This window comes from Eleutherodactylus coqui, chromosome 9, assembly GCF_035609145.1.
Source record: "Eleutherodactylus coqui strain aEleCoq1 chromosome 9, aEleCoq1.hap1, whole genome shotgun sequence".
Classification (NCBI taxonomy): domain Eukaryota; kingdom Metazoa; phylum Chordata; class Amphibia; order Anura; family Eleutherodactylidae; genus Eleutherodactylus; species Eleutherodactylus coqui.
In genome coordinates this window covers 31,620,482-31,635,532 of record NC_089845.1, presented here as the reverse complement: position 1 = coordinate 31,635,532, position 15,051 = coordinate 31,620,482, and positions in this window count along the sequence as shown.

Below are 15,051 nucleotides of genomic sequence, written 5' to 3'. Positions count from 1 at the left end.
TCCCTGTCACGTCCCCTAACAACACCGTCATTTAGTTTATGCTGCTCTGGGGACGTAACAGGTTGCCTTTAAGTGCAATTGTGTTTCTTTTATTAGCATTCTTTGTATCGATATATATGTTCATTCTGGCTGAGCCTCACAAATGAAATATAGTGGATTTATATAATAATATATTGCAAGAAAATCCAAAGCCAGGTATTGTCCGGGATGCTTACCGCAGGACCTACCTTCAATGCAAGCAGCCTGGACGCAGACTTTCGAAAGTCAAAGGGGTGTTTATTTTCTTGAACTTTTAGTGCAGCGATACGGATATCAGCCACTTCAGCTATTCTTACAAAATAGATGACTGCCTGTCCGGCTCTAACTTTACGTAAACTCAGCCCTCACTACCAACTGGTGGGCTACCCCCTTCCAGCCCAACGGTTTACGCAAGACAAGTGCTGATATAAGTCCTGTACTCACTTAGGTTTTGCCATAGTGTATCAGGTCCCACAGCTTTAAGTGTCCGTCTGCAGGCAGAGAGAGACAGGCTGAACAAATCATCAGTCTCTAAACATACACCCACCAGAGCTGGCCATTAATTAGCAGGTGAACTTGCTGCTTCACAGAATGATAGGAGTCTGGGAGAAATATACCTCCCATGCACTACCACTCCTAGCATCCTGTTAAAATATTGAATATTACTTACTAGAATCCCTTACATATAAAAACACATGAACTGTATATTTTTCTGGCAAAATAAGAAGTTATATTACATGTCTCAATAGTTACATGTCTAAATAGTTGTACCCCTGCCATTGGTTCCCAATATACAAAAAAAGAATACTATGTTTATATTTAAAAATGAGCGAGCGTACTCGGTAAGGACAGATACTTGAGTGAGTATCGTCCTTACCAAGTACCTGCCTGCTCACCCGCCAAGATTCGGGTTCCGGCAGGAGGCGGGGAGCAGCCTGGGAGAGTAGGGAGGGACGGGAGGGAGATCTCTCTCTCGCTCCCTCCTGCTCACTCCCGCAACACAGGGCTCACCCACCCTGGCACCTGAATCTTTGCGGGCGAGCAGGCAGGTACTCGGTAAGGACGATGCTCGCTCGAGTATCTGTCTTTTCCGAGTATGCTTGCTCATCTCTATTTATATTCTTATACTAAAATGAAAAAAGTTTGGTCGGGTGTCGCCAGAAGAGCAAAATGTGATTGTTCTCAGTAAGAGAAACCAAGTAATCTTGTAGATAGGAGACCTTTTAATGGCTAACAAAAATACATGATGTTACAGCGAGCTTTCCAACCTAGTCGGGGTTCTGCGTCAGGCAGCGTTATTTCATTTGCATCATTTTGAAGTTACATACAACTTTCTGATCACTTTTTTTTTCATTTTTTTGGGAGGCAGATTGAACAAACAACCATTCTGGAATGTTTTTTATGGCATTCATCCTGTGGTGTATAGCTGAAGGATAGGTCACCAATAGTAGATTGGTGGGGTTTTGTCACCAGGTACCCCCGCAATCAGTTTGTCTTTTGGCCAGTGCACTTGTGCATGGAGTTGATTTCTAGAGGAAATTGACAGCTCCATTCCCACCGCAGTTTCCCAGATTGGTACTGCAGGCCAAGTTTCGATTGAAAGAAATCTTACTTCCATTTCTCTATGTAACAGACCCTCAGAAGCAGCAGTAGTATAGTGGCCCTTAGGCAGTAATATGGGTTAGAGAAAAGCTGGTGGCAGCATTTCTGTATGAGGCTCTCTACCTCTCTCTCACTCTGTAGCATATTCCTCCTTTTTTCTCCATGGCCTTCTATCTGCAGCACGTAACCTGATCCCTCAGTAAATTGATCATCTGTTGCATTTCTCAAGATTGATATTTCAGTAAATTCAGAGTGAATTAATGCAGAAAGCAGACAGAAGGAGAAGTGGATAATAAGTGGAGAAAGGGGCATTTTTATCTAATTTTATATATTACACATCCTCCTGATTGTATACTTATGGTCTGTAGCCTATTTAGGTGAATATAGAAGATAAGGATAATTAACCTGTACCCCCAGCAGGCAAAAATTATATAGCCTTAACTAATGCTGTGTAATGCATCATGGGGCACATGTGAAACTGGAAGTAATAAATCTCAAGATGGTGCCTGATAAGCACTAGACAGGAGGCTGCACTGCAGCAAAGAGACTGCAATACACAGAGGAGACCTCCAGAGTGTGACAGTCAATCAGTTGTTGGGGGGAGCAGGCATGGAAACATGTATTTCTGCTGGAATGGCCCTTTCATATAGTACCCAAGATAGAAATGGACTCGGGTTCTGTGCTAGTCAGCTTTTTAATCAGAATTGATAAGATTTGGGGAATTTGTAGCAGGCATCAACTTATCATCTAATACATTATAAAATGACATTTATATACAATTCCAAGTAAAAATCATGGGCCTCATTAATCAAAACTGTTTGGCATTAAATTACATATCAACCAATCAGAGCCCAGCTATCATTTCTTAAACTCAACTGGAAAAAAAACTGTGATTCTGACTCTGATGGATTGCTTTGGTCAAGAAAGACATTTTTTTCTTTTAGAGCGTTGTTCTTTCTGACAGTTGTGATAAATAAGGATAAATAAGGCCCAACGTATCTTTCCTCAGAAGGCTGCAATGATGCATAAGCAATGCAGCATCATACAAATTGATACTTGCTACATCTGTGCTCGGAAAGGGTCTTGAAAGCCGAGAAGTCTATAAGAAGTTTACTGCTGTAAACTTGTGTTTTAAACAAATCGTTTGAGATGTAAGTCCTTCCACCTTACATCACAAGACACTCCTTGACAAAGAATGCAAGTCATGGCCATGTCATTTTAATTGTGGTCCTAGCTAGAGATGAGCGAGCATACTCGCTAAGGGCAATTACTCGATCGAGCATTGCCCTTAGCGAGTACCTGCCTGCTCGGAAGAAAAGATTCGGCTGCCGGCGGCAGGCGGGGAGCGGCGGGGGAGAGCGGGGAGGAACGGAGGGGAGATCTCTCTCTCTCTCCCCCCCGCTCCCGGCTGCTCACCGCCGCAACTCACCTCTCACCCGTGCCGGCAGCTGAACCTTTTTTTCCGAGCGGGGAGATACTCGCTAAGGACAATGCTCGATCGGGTAATTGTCCTTAGCGAGTATGCTCGCACATCTCTAGTCCTAGCCCTTCTCATCCTCTGCAGAACAAGAATTCTAAAAGTCCTGATTTACAAAGTTTTTAGTATATGGAAACTAATGAATACGCTGACAAAAAGTAGCATGATTGTTTAGTAAGATGACATTTCCAGCCAATTCCCATATGAACTGGTTCCTGAATGACCCTTAAGCCTGAGATTTACTACTGCGGTTTTTACAGCTGTAGACAAATACATTTTTGTCCACTGCAAGATCTGCATTGCAGTAAACAATTCATAGCACACCAGGGATCCCATTATTGCACACCAGGGATGAGGTAGCTGCGGCTACTCGGTATATTTCGCTTTCTAAATATAGCAGTAAGCGGGATAATAGCCAACGGGCAATATTGCTCCGCTTCCAATAAGTAAGAGCTGGATAAAATAGGAACGAACACTAAATAAAGTTGAACATAAGATTACAGATACGTCATGTGGATCTCCTGTATTGTTGTGTAGGAGGCATTTTTAAAAATGAGAGACTTTTATTTACAATGTAACGTAATAGGGAACACTGTTAAATACTGTTGCCAAAAACATCAATGCACAAGATGACAAAGTGACCCAAACTGTGCTAAATGCATCACAATGGTGCACATGCATTGATGGTTCGTGCATCAATCCATGGTTCAGCCGGGCAGCTGATAGCAGGGACCGCACGCTGTGGTTCTCCACAGGAGCAGGGATAACATTGTATTCAGCTGCAGTCCCAAGAGAGCAAAGGGGCTGTATGCAGATAACAAACCACCTGCTGTTATCTGCATACAGCAAAGGGAGCCTCATTTACATGCAAATGAAGCTAATAAACTACTAATGGGCATTAGTTCCCATCCAGCAGCTTATGCAAAATGATCGCTCAAACTGTTGTTAGTGAAAACCAATATTTGATATACGATATGCGATTTGGGGTCCAAATTAAATTGTTTAAGGTAAGCTGAGCTCAGGAGACTAACATCAAATCACAGAGCATGAGATGTGATCCAAAGTCATCTGTTTATTTGAGTGACAAGCGACCCATTTATAGGATCACAGGTTTAAATACAATCATTCAAATTGATTATAATTTATTTGTTACCATTGGCCAAAGAACATAAAATATAATACATACAAGATCAAACAAACGCATGCAATAGAAAAAAAGGAGGAACCAGCAGCACAGTATGTATAGAACCCAGTATAAATGGGTGAGCCAGGTAGGGTGCACGCTCCAATGGATCCCCGACTCCCTGGATCCTTCAGACCAACCTCCACAAACCGAATGATGGAGCAGCACACTGGGATTTCTTTAAAAAGCATACAGCACCATGTGGTACCTCCGTAAAATCACAGAAAGCGACGTTTCGGCCTTAACATGGGCCTTTCTCAAGCATGCACAGAGTTGACCATACATGATTAATGTCTTGGAACAGTAAATCTAAACAATAAGTTGTTTACATAGAATGTTTAGGAACATATGTGACAAGTTAGGAAGATGGCAGTTTGACGCCGCCCAGTCTAAGAGCTCCCACCCACTTGCCTTTTTTTCACGCATTATAGCTTGCCTTTTTTTCAAGCGATTGTCAATGGGACTTTCTAATGTTAAAAACACTTTGCAAGTTGGTGCGTTTTTAACATTAGAAAGTCCCATTGACAATCGCTTGAAAAAAAGGCAAGCTATAACGCGTGAAAAACAGGCAAGTGTGCAGGAGCCCATATGGCATGAAAAAAAAGGAAGTTATAACGCGTGAAAAAAAGGCAAGTGGGTGGGAGCCCTAAGGGCAATATAGCTATCTTCTGGCACAAAAGCCTTAGGCCTCATGTCCACAGGGAAAATCAGGCCCGCCGCGGATTCTTCATGGAGAATCCGTAGTGGGTCCCTCCTGTCCCGCGGACATGAGGCCAAAAAATAAGAATAAACTCACCTCTCCGGACGCTGCGGATCTCCCTTCCTTCCCAGCCGGATCTTCTTTCTTCGGCCCGGCAGATGTGCTCGGCACGCCGGCGGTGTGCCGAGCACATGCGCCGGGCACATCCGCTGGGCCGAATAAAAGGAGATCCGGCCGGGAAGGAAGGGAGATCCGCAGCGTCCGGAGAGGTGAGTTTTACTTATGGTGCCGGTATTCTGTGGATCCGGGCGGCTTTCATAGGCTTCAATAGAAGCCCGCGGGAGACCCTCACTAAAATGGAGCAAGCCCGGATTTTTTCCCGCATGCGGATCCGCGCCTGATGGGAAAAATGACATTTGCAGGTATTTAACTACCTGCGGGTATCCAATGCATCCCTACGGGGCGCGGATCCGCGTGCGGGAAAACCGCTGCGGATTTTAAATATTAATTTATCCGTGGACATGAGGCCTTAGTGATTCACTCAAGGTGGATATTAAAAACAAACATTTATTATCCATAAATCCTTCAGAAGAGAACAAAGGAATACAGTGCGAAGGGACGCAGAAGATGCTACAGGCTTACAAAATGGCTATGCATAAGATAGAACAAGGAGTCATATTCATTTCCCTAACAGTCCCCCCTTTTGCAGCTGATTCATCATTCTACCCAGCTCCTCCCCCATACCGTCAACGACATGACCTCTTCCCTCATCCCACAAACTTGAGCTAACCACTAGGGAATGTGTTGCCTTACCTCACCAGGTAGGTTGAAATAGCAAATACTACCCCATTCCTTACATCTAGGATCAAATAACATAAATGGTAGCTCCGTTCTGTAGAATAGCATCCTAAGCACCTTGTACATCCACCAGTAATAAGTCAAAGGTCTATAAGGTAGCATTAGGTGCTTGTGCTAAATCACATGATATATCATTAATTACCCTGCCACTAGTTATCGCCAGTCCCCAGACCCCCACTAGTGACGCCCTGAGCTATTACTTCACTATTACTCAGCAGTATGGACGTATCACAGGCCCATCCAGCACAGGATTCCCTGTAGCTCTAAATTGTAGTCAGGTGTTTGATGCATGAGAATACCTAAATGTGACAAAAATATAAAACATATGAACATATGCCACTCTTGGGCAGCAGTGAAGTAATCTGGCACTATTGTATATTGGTTAGTTAACTACAAAATGAATTAATCATGAATTGCATTAGTCGGTTAGCTAGCCCTAATAATTAGAGCATTTTATGATCTAGACAATCGGTAACTTGCATTAACTAATCCCTCATCCGTAGTATGATTGGGCAAATAAACTCATCCAGTAGGCCAGGTCCATAAACATTACATGAGGCTTACTATTGTCCTCAGCCAATTATCTGCAGCTCCCCTGGACAGGGCGCACTCAGAGCTCACCATGTATGACTGACCATTATGCGGTAACATGAAATTTGGCATGACTACCACCGTGTGATCCAGGGCTCCAGACAACTGGTCATCCAAAGGCAGAGCATAGCCTTGGCTGGATTTTATAGCATTTTATCTCACACATTGTATACTATTTTGTTAGGCAGCCCATTATGATCCCCATAGGGGGGGTGATTTGTAAACAGAGGCACTACATTATTAGTGAGGTCCGCGCATGCACATCCTGACCAGGAGGGATACAGTCTATAGTGAACTTCAGCGCTGCTGGGAGGACGCCGGTGCCTACTGTTACAGCGGGGCCAGGAGCTGTCAGCAGCGCTGCCACTAGCTGCAGCTGTAAGCAGGAGGAACGGCCGTCAGGGACAGTGACAGCGGCGCCCTACTAGCAAGCGGAGGTGAAATCACCTGCAGGAGCTGTCATTAGCGCAGGCACCGGCAATAGCTGTAAGGAGGAGGAAGTGCCAACAGGGAGAGTGACAGCGGCCCCCCTACTACCAAGCGGAGCTGGCATCAACAGCCGGAGCAGGATCTGTCAGCAGCGCAGGCACCGGCAGGAGCTATAAGAAGGAGGAAGGTCCGTCAGGGAGTGTGACAGCGGTGCCCCTACAAGCATTTGAGGTGACACCGGCGGCAGAAGCTGTCAGCAGTGCAGCAATGAGCAGCAGCTGTAAGCATTACCAAGGGGCGGCAGGGAGAGTGACAGCAGCCCTGCTACAAGGCAGCGGAGGGCATCAGCTTCAGCACTGCTGGCACGCCGGCTACAGTGACAACGGGGCCAAAAGCAGGACCTGTGAGCCGGAGCAATGGGAGAATGCCGTGCAGACAACCAGAAAAAAGGGGTTGTCACCGCACTGTCAAACCCTCTTGATCTTGACCCCATCTCTACTTCCGGTGGCGTCAAGATACAATAATACCCCAGCGGTCACCGAGCCATGAGTAACCATTTTTGGGATAAATATATACACCCACACACACACGAATACTTACAAAAATGTCTTTACATGACTTGGCCTCCTTCATAATGAAGGGATATACACACAACAGTATAGAGGAGGATATTAGGAGCATGGGTATATGTAAAACAGTTCTCCCATTTTCCACAACAAATACTTCATGATTTTTAAAACACATATTGTCTCAATTATATTCTAACATATTATTCCAGCCCCAAATCATCCCGTCTTTTGAGCGAATTTCGTGCGATCATCTTTGCGTGTAAATGGGGCTTTAGACATAGACGTCTGGGCTGGTATTTACTGTGTTATCACTATTTTTGCACCAACAGATTACACGCATTGTTTATAAATTTAGCATGCTTTATGTTTTCGCTATGCCCCTTCTGCTAGATCATTTTTACGTTTTTCTGCCACATTTAATCTCAGTCAATGTGTATTCGTGTACGATAGTGAAGAAAGGTTAACTTACTGCATGAAATAACGCTACTACTAATGTTCTCAGGATTGGGGCTTCGTCATATGACCGCGTTTGCACAGGTAATTGCACAAGCAAAGTTTGCACGCTAAACGCAGAGAATAGAACCCATTGATTTCAATGGGTTCATTCTTAGAAGCGTCTTTTGCGCACGCATTTTACGTACGTGCAAAAAATTAGGACCTGCTTTATTTTCCTGTGTTTTGCGCAGTCCATGGGAGGTGCAAAAATACGCAAGGGGAAGGGTGTGACACTGCGCAAAATGCAGGAAAAAGCAGACAGCTTGACCTTGTTAGGCTTAAATAGCCATTAAATTCCACGGCGAGGGTGTGGCACGCACACGTGTAAACTGGCCTTGCACACAAAAAGTACAGTACTATGCACAGATACACATGCAACATGCAGATTATATTGATCTTCGAAACTCGCACGGATGTGCGAATCCGTTGCGGTGAGCATTTTTGCGCATACGCTCGTGTGAAGCCGCCCTTAATCAACTATGGTTTTGCTTCATTCTCGAAGAGATATGTCCATTGGATTAGGCATGGCATTACAAATGACTACGCGCCATCAAGTATGTAGAAGCGCACAAAGCAATCCAACTATAGACAATGTGTAAGGGCTGGTTTGACAGACAAGAATGGATTAGTACTAGTGTGTCATAATGGTACAATGATGTAGACAGCTGGGTGATGTATGGCAGGCGAGCATCTGGTACCCTGGAGTAGCAACCATGGACTTACATGTCATTCCAATATCTCCAGATAGAATTAGATACACTATCACAGCTAGAAAATGACCAAATACATTATATCAGAATTGTAGATAAGTACTGAAAAATCTGTCAAGAGAAGCATTACACAAATTATGCAGAGGATGGCAGCCATTAAGGCTGATGGAAATGTAAGACTGTACTCTAGGGGATATGTTTAACGTACTTTACTTATGTTCAAGCGTTGTTCTGTATGTTTTACAGTTGGTGGTTTTTGTAATGTAGCCATGGTAATGGAACTGATGCTATGAAAGAGTGATGATGATTGGGTTTGGTGCTGCCAGGGAGAGGGTGCTGTGGGGGATGATTGATTTAATGCAGGCAGCGTCGGGTCATAAAATATTGTGTTCTTGTATATGTGTTTGTAACTAATGCAGAAGCCAGTGATTACCATGTGAATTGTGGGTTTGATAAGCAATGGTGGCAGTTGTCCCCTTGGGATGGGGTAGATACGGGCAATGGCTTGGGGTATGGGTTTCTTGAGTGTTTCCAACGAGAGCTAATGGGAGCCACAGTCTTAGCCACCATTCTGCAGGAGGCTTGTCATGTGTAGGGTCATCCTAGTATCCTGTGAAAATACTGGAGAATGTAGGGCGCATGGACATTGCAACAAGTGTTTCAGTGTGTGGGAAAGTATAATGTTAAATAGGGTTAGTTGGGTCTAGAACCTCCGTTGGGCATCAGCCTGTGTTATGTGTGCAATACTCAGTGGCAGACAAATGGAGCATGTTGGGCCCATAAGAAAGAGACAGGGCAGAAGAAAAATGGAGTGTGATACCCAGGGACTGTGAGGAGCAAAAGCAAAAAGTGCCATAGGTCTATAAAGAAGTGACACCCTTCTAGGTTGTGGAAGGAGTGCGTATGCAGCTTGGAAAAGACTGGTGTGGCAATAGAGACTTAGTGCCACAAAGACATGGTTAGCAGGGCGTTAGGGAAATGGTATTTTCAAAAGAGCGCTTGTAAACACAGAGTGGGTGGAAGTTAGAATCGCCATGTGCATATGACCCTAGACCTGGCCTATTGGCCATGCCAATCATTGTAGATGGTGTGGTATCACTCTAGTATTCCAGCAGAGGAAACAGTGCCCTTCAGAAGACTGAGGACTGATAATGGCCAAGACCGACCTGGGAGCTGCACTTGTTATTTCTGTTGTAACTGAATAACCAAAAGGTAAAACTAAAAAAGTTTAGTACGGAGTTAAGCCTGGTTTAGGAACAACGATTATCGTTCAAAAAATCTTTTAAACGACTTTCGAGCGATAATCGTTGAGTTCTTTTTACAGTGTAAGGTGATCACTCAAACGTTGAGTGATCACCTTACGCTCTGTGCGGAGGATGCAGAAGACAAATGGGGTGTCCCCGCTTGTCTTCTGCATCCAGCTGTTCTCTACACGGAGCGCCCGGCTGTTATACAGCCGAGTGCTCCGAGCAGAGTATGGAGAACAAAGCTGGACCACTCTGATCTTCATACCCAGCCTGTCATCAGGGCGCGGGATACAGCTGAAACAATAGTATCAACTGTATCCGACTGTGAATACCTGATAACTGATCGCTGATCAGCGACGGCTTAACGAAAACTGCACAATGTCAGTGCAGTTAGTCACAATGATTAGCGCTCAAAAGACGGCTTTGAGCGCTTTTTGAGCGAAAATTGTGGTTGCTAAAAGGGCCTTAAAGGGGTGGTCTCGCGAAACCAAGTGGGGTTATACACTTCCGTATGGCCATATTAATGCACTTTGTAATATACATCGTGCATTAAATATGAGCCATACAGAAGTTATTCACTTACCTGCTCCGTTGCTAGCGTCCTCGTCTCCATGGTTCCGTCTAAATTCGCTGGCAGCTTGCTTTTTTAGACGCGCTTGCACAGTCCGGTCTTCTCCTTTCAGCACGAGCCGCTTCAGTGTGCTCCCCGCTACAGCTCTTCTGCGCATGCGCAGACGAGCTGTCACTGCTCGGGAGCGCGCTGGAGCGGCCATTCTGTACCTTCCTCTGTTAGAGGAAGGTGCAGAAACTGGAGCTGCTGTCCGGAGAAGCGCCCAGCTGTCCTGCCGTCCAGCTGTCCTGCCGTCCAGGTAAGTGATGGGCCGGGGGGGGGGCTGTCGTCGCTGTCGCCGCTGTCGCTGTGATGCGCCGGGGGGGGCTGCCGCTGCGATGGGGGGGCTGTCGCTAGGCCGGGGGGGGCTGTCGCTGCGATGGGGGGGCTGTCGCTAGGCCGGGGGGGGGGGCTGTCGCTGCGATGGGGGGGCTGTCGCTAGGCCGGGGGGGGCTGTCGCTGCGATGGGGGGGCTGTCGCTAGGCCGGGGGGGGGCTGTCGCTGCGATGGGGGGGCTGTCGCTAGGCCGGGGGGGGCTGTCGCTGCGATGGGGGGCTGTCGCTAGGCCGGGGGGGGGCTGTCGCTGCGATGGGGGGGCTGTCACTAGGCCAGTGGGGGGGCTGTCGCTGCGATGGGGGGGCTGTCGCTAGGCCGGGGGGGGCTGTCGCTGCGATGGGGGGGCTGTCGCTAGGCCGGGGGGGCTGTCGCTGCGATGGGGGGGCTGTCGCTAGGCCGGGGGGAACTAGCGCTGGGCCAGGGGGGTAAGTGATGGGTCGGGGGTGATGTTCACTGACAGGTGAAGGCCCCGGAGCCCAGCGCTGGGCTCCGGGGCCTTCACCTGGGCTGAGGGTCTAGCGCTGGGGAGCCAGGAGCGTAGCGCTGGGGAGCCGGGGGCTAGCGCCGGTTACCTGCTGCCTGGCGGTGGGTGACTGGTCGGCGGCTGCTGGGCGTCTGGTCGGCGGCTGCGCGGCGTCTGGTCGGCGGCTGCGCGGCGTCTGGTCGGCGGCTGCAGGGCGTCCGGTTGCCATGGAGACACAGCTGGCAGCGTCTCGGGAGCGCGCACGTCGGGCTGCAGCGAGCGACGGGGAAAGAGCCGGCGGCCATCTTGGGGAAACTTTTATAAGTTGCTGAAACGCTGGAACGGTAAGTACAAACCAGCTAGGAAAGTCATTTACAGGGGTAATTAGTAATGTATGTTTAATTAGGGGGATTGGGCAAAAAAAAAAAATCACTGCTTCCTCGAGACATCTCCTTTAAGCCAGTAGAGCAAAGTGTGATTGTTCTCAGTAAGAGAAATCACGTAATCTTGTAGATGTGAGACCTTTTAATGGCCAACAAAAATACATGATGTTATAGCGATCTTTCGAACCAACGCAGGGTTCTTCTTCAGGCATAATAGCACTTAGATAAATACCAGAGAGGAATGAGCATAACAGTAAATAATTAGTTCAGTGACAAGGAATGTGAAAGTTTTATGGTCTCTAAATTGATGTTAGGTGGTCACCAGGCCAGCATGTTACCTCTGCTCTGGGTTTATCATATCTCATAATCTCCACTGATGTAAAGCGCCCCCTCTGGGATTCATTCCATTTCTAATAGTATAAAAGGTGCTTATAAATTTTTTTTTTTTTATAAATTCTTTATTTATTGCTTGAACATATGCATTTAGCAACACATTGTCATTTTCAGAGATTCGAGTAAGCCAGACTGCATATTAATTTTAGAAACTGTAAATTTGAATAGGAAAACTTTTTCTAAGTAAATCAGAACTATAATAAACTGACTTGAAATACTTAAAGTCCGGTTAATAGTTTTCTTGAATAGTCCTCTAAACCGTTTTTAACCATATAATGCTGGGTTGTCTTGTATCATGCCATATTAACCGGGTTATCTAATAGACCTACGGGACACATAAGGGTTAGACACTTGGGGTGTGTATGTGGGGGGAGAGAAAGGGAGGGGAGATAGGAGTAGAGGGATAAGAGCAGGGAGAAAGAGAAGAAGGATAAGACGGAGAAGAGGAGAAAAAAAAACTCCTGGGGGGGGGGGACTAATGACAGGATGGGGTTATAGCAGGGGGGGGGGGTGCCGGGGGGACGAAGTTTGTATGTTGACTTGTAGTTGGTTCAGGTGGGTTGGGGGCTGAAAGTAGCGAACGGTATTCTTCTGAGTCTTGGAACTCTTTCCAGTGGTACCATGTTTTCCTAAACTTTTCTTGTGTGCAATTCAGAGTTGCAGATAAGTCCTCCATTTCCATAATCCATCTTACTTTGTTAAACCACATTGCTATTGTAGGCGGGGTTGGTTTTCTCCAGAGCTTGGCAATGCATGATCTCGCCGTGTCTTGCTTATAAATTTATATTCCCAAATTCTTCTGTGATGTTGGGACTTAAAATTGACTTTAAGTATAATAACTTTCATATTTTGTATGTTGTGTCCGTGACTAAAAAAATGCTCGGCCGCAGGTAATTCTGTCTTTCTCTCTTTAATCATGTGGCGATGAGATCTCATCCTCGCTTTCTGTTTTTGTCCTGTTTCCCCGATATAAAGCCCCCAACAGGACATTTACTGCACATGATCAGGTACACAACATTGGACGTGGAACATGTGAATGTCCCTGGGATTTTATAGTCCTGCTGTTTGTTGGGGATTCGTATCCTGTCCGCGGTCCGTACATGTGAGAAGGTCTTGCAGCTTCTTACCTTAAAGGGATAAGTTCCTTTTTATCTGTCGGAGGACAATGCACTCCTGATTATAAGATTCCTCAAATTTGGATGTTGCCTGTAACACAGAAGCGGAGGGTCCGGGAATGTGATTGATTTTCTTTGCAGTTTTCTTTAGTACCTTTGGCTGTAAATTGTAGGTCACTACTAGAGGCACACAACCGTTTCTGCGTATCCTGGTGGCTCTAGTTATTTGGTCATCACTTGAGGTGGGATGCCAGCCCTGGTTTAAGAATGTCCTTTAAAGGTGGTATAAATGTTCCTCTCTGTCTGTTGGGTTGGAGCAGATCTCGTATCTGATGGCCTGGATGTGGACAATGAACTTTTTGATGTGTTTAGGATGGGAACTGCCCATATAGGGATGTCTGTAATCAGCAAAGTCAGTCTGACATCAGCAATGCACCCTGGCTGTTCATTGGTTGCACACTGACTCCTTCAGCAGGCATTGTGGGAAATTCAAATTTTCCCACAATTTTTCCAAAAATTACAAAAACTTACCCGATTTTATTTTGCGAGAATTAGGATAATTTTAGCGTCCGGCTGATCAAGACGAGCAACACTACATATAACCATTCTAATAAGCAAATCAAATAACAAGGCAGCTCACCGCCCCCCCCCAATGTAATGTTGATCGCTCAATACGTGATATCCATACACTAAACAATATATAACAGCAATATATGGCACTCAGCACATCTTAATCAGAAGTCACATAATAACTTGGATCTAATATATCATAATAGTACTTCCACAAATAAAATGTATTAATGAATGAAACAGTCAAACCTTAAAATGATAACCATAATGTTCAGTGTAAAACCACAGCTAACACTGCAGGGCCCGCGTGGTAGAAATGTTATATAAACCTATGTGGAATGCACTCTTATTATACCAGAAAGGCAAAGAAGACTTTTTCCTGCCACTCCAATAAAGTTCCAAAAAGCCGTATATACGGTCCCAATAGTTCAAATCTATTGCATTATAACCCCTAATGATCACTCATTATCCAGATAATCAATTAAAGCTCCAAAACCACAATGTGTTTGTTACTACAGTGTCTATTTTGTCTGTATATACCTGCCAGACTTCGGCACTCACCAACGCACGCCACTCCACGGCGTCTCTGCGCCTCTATGCCTCTGGTAAGTGTTTTGGTGTTTGCCAGTTCTTATTGGATGTTTGCTCGCAAATCCCATTTGCAGTTCAGTTTACTATGGTGTTCAGTGTGTTTGCACGTTCCCCTATCTCAATCATTCTCTCCAGCCCTTATTCGGGGTGCATTTGGGTAGGTCGTTTCCACCACGGCCTACCCAAATGTGATATTAGGTTAACTCTTTCCAATCCAAATTGTAGCCTGCTTTTCCTAGGGGGCTTACTTTTCTTCTGCCGTTATACAACAGCGCTATCTGCTGGCTAAAGCCAGTACTGCATGAGGTGACACGTTGGATAGACTCCGACAGCAGAGAGGCTGGCAATATACAGTAAGAGAACCCCGACGGACGTCTTCCAACATCGGAGCTGTACAGCCTTAAATCATAATGTCTTCAGAGGTCAGACAGTGGATTGAAAAAGGTTAATACAAAACCCCATTGTAGACATTTTTTAAAAGAAAATGATGGTTATAAGCTCTAGAGTAAATAATTATGACTATACTATTAGGGAGTTACTGACTTGTAATAGTGACAATATAATACATATAACTGAATGTCCCTGTAAGACAGCGGTATATTGGAAGGACCTTGAGGCCCCTGAAAAGAAAGATTTCTGAGCATATTTGTAACATAAGGAAAGGGTATGAAAAACACTCCTTGTCACGGCATTTCAAGGAACTCTACAGCA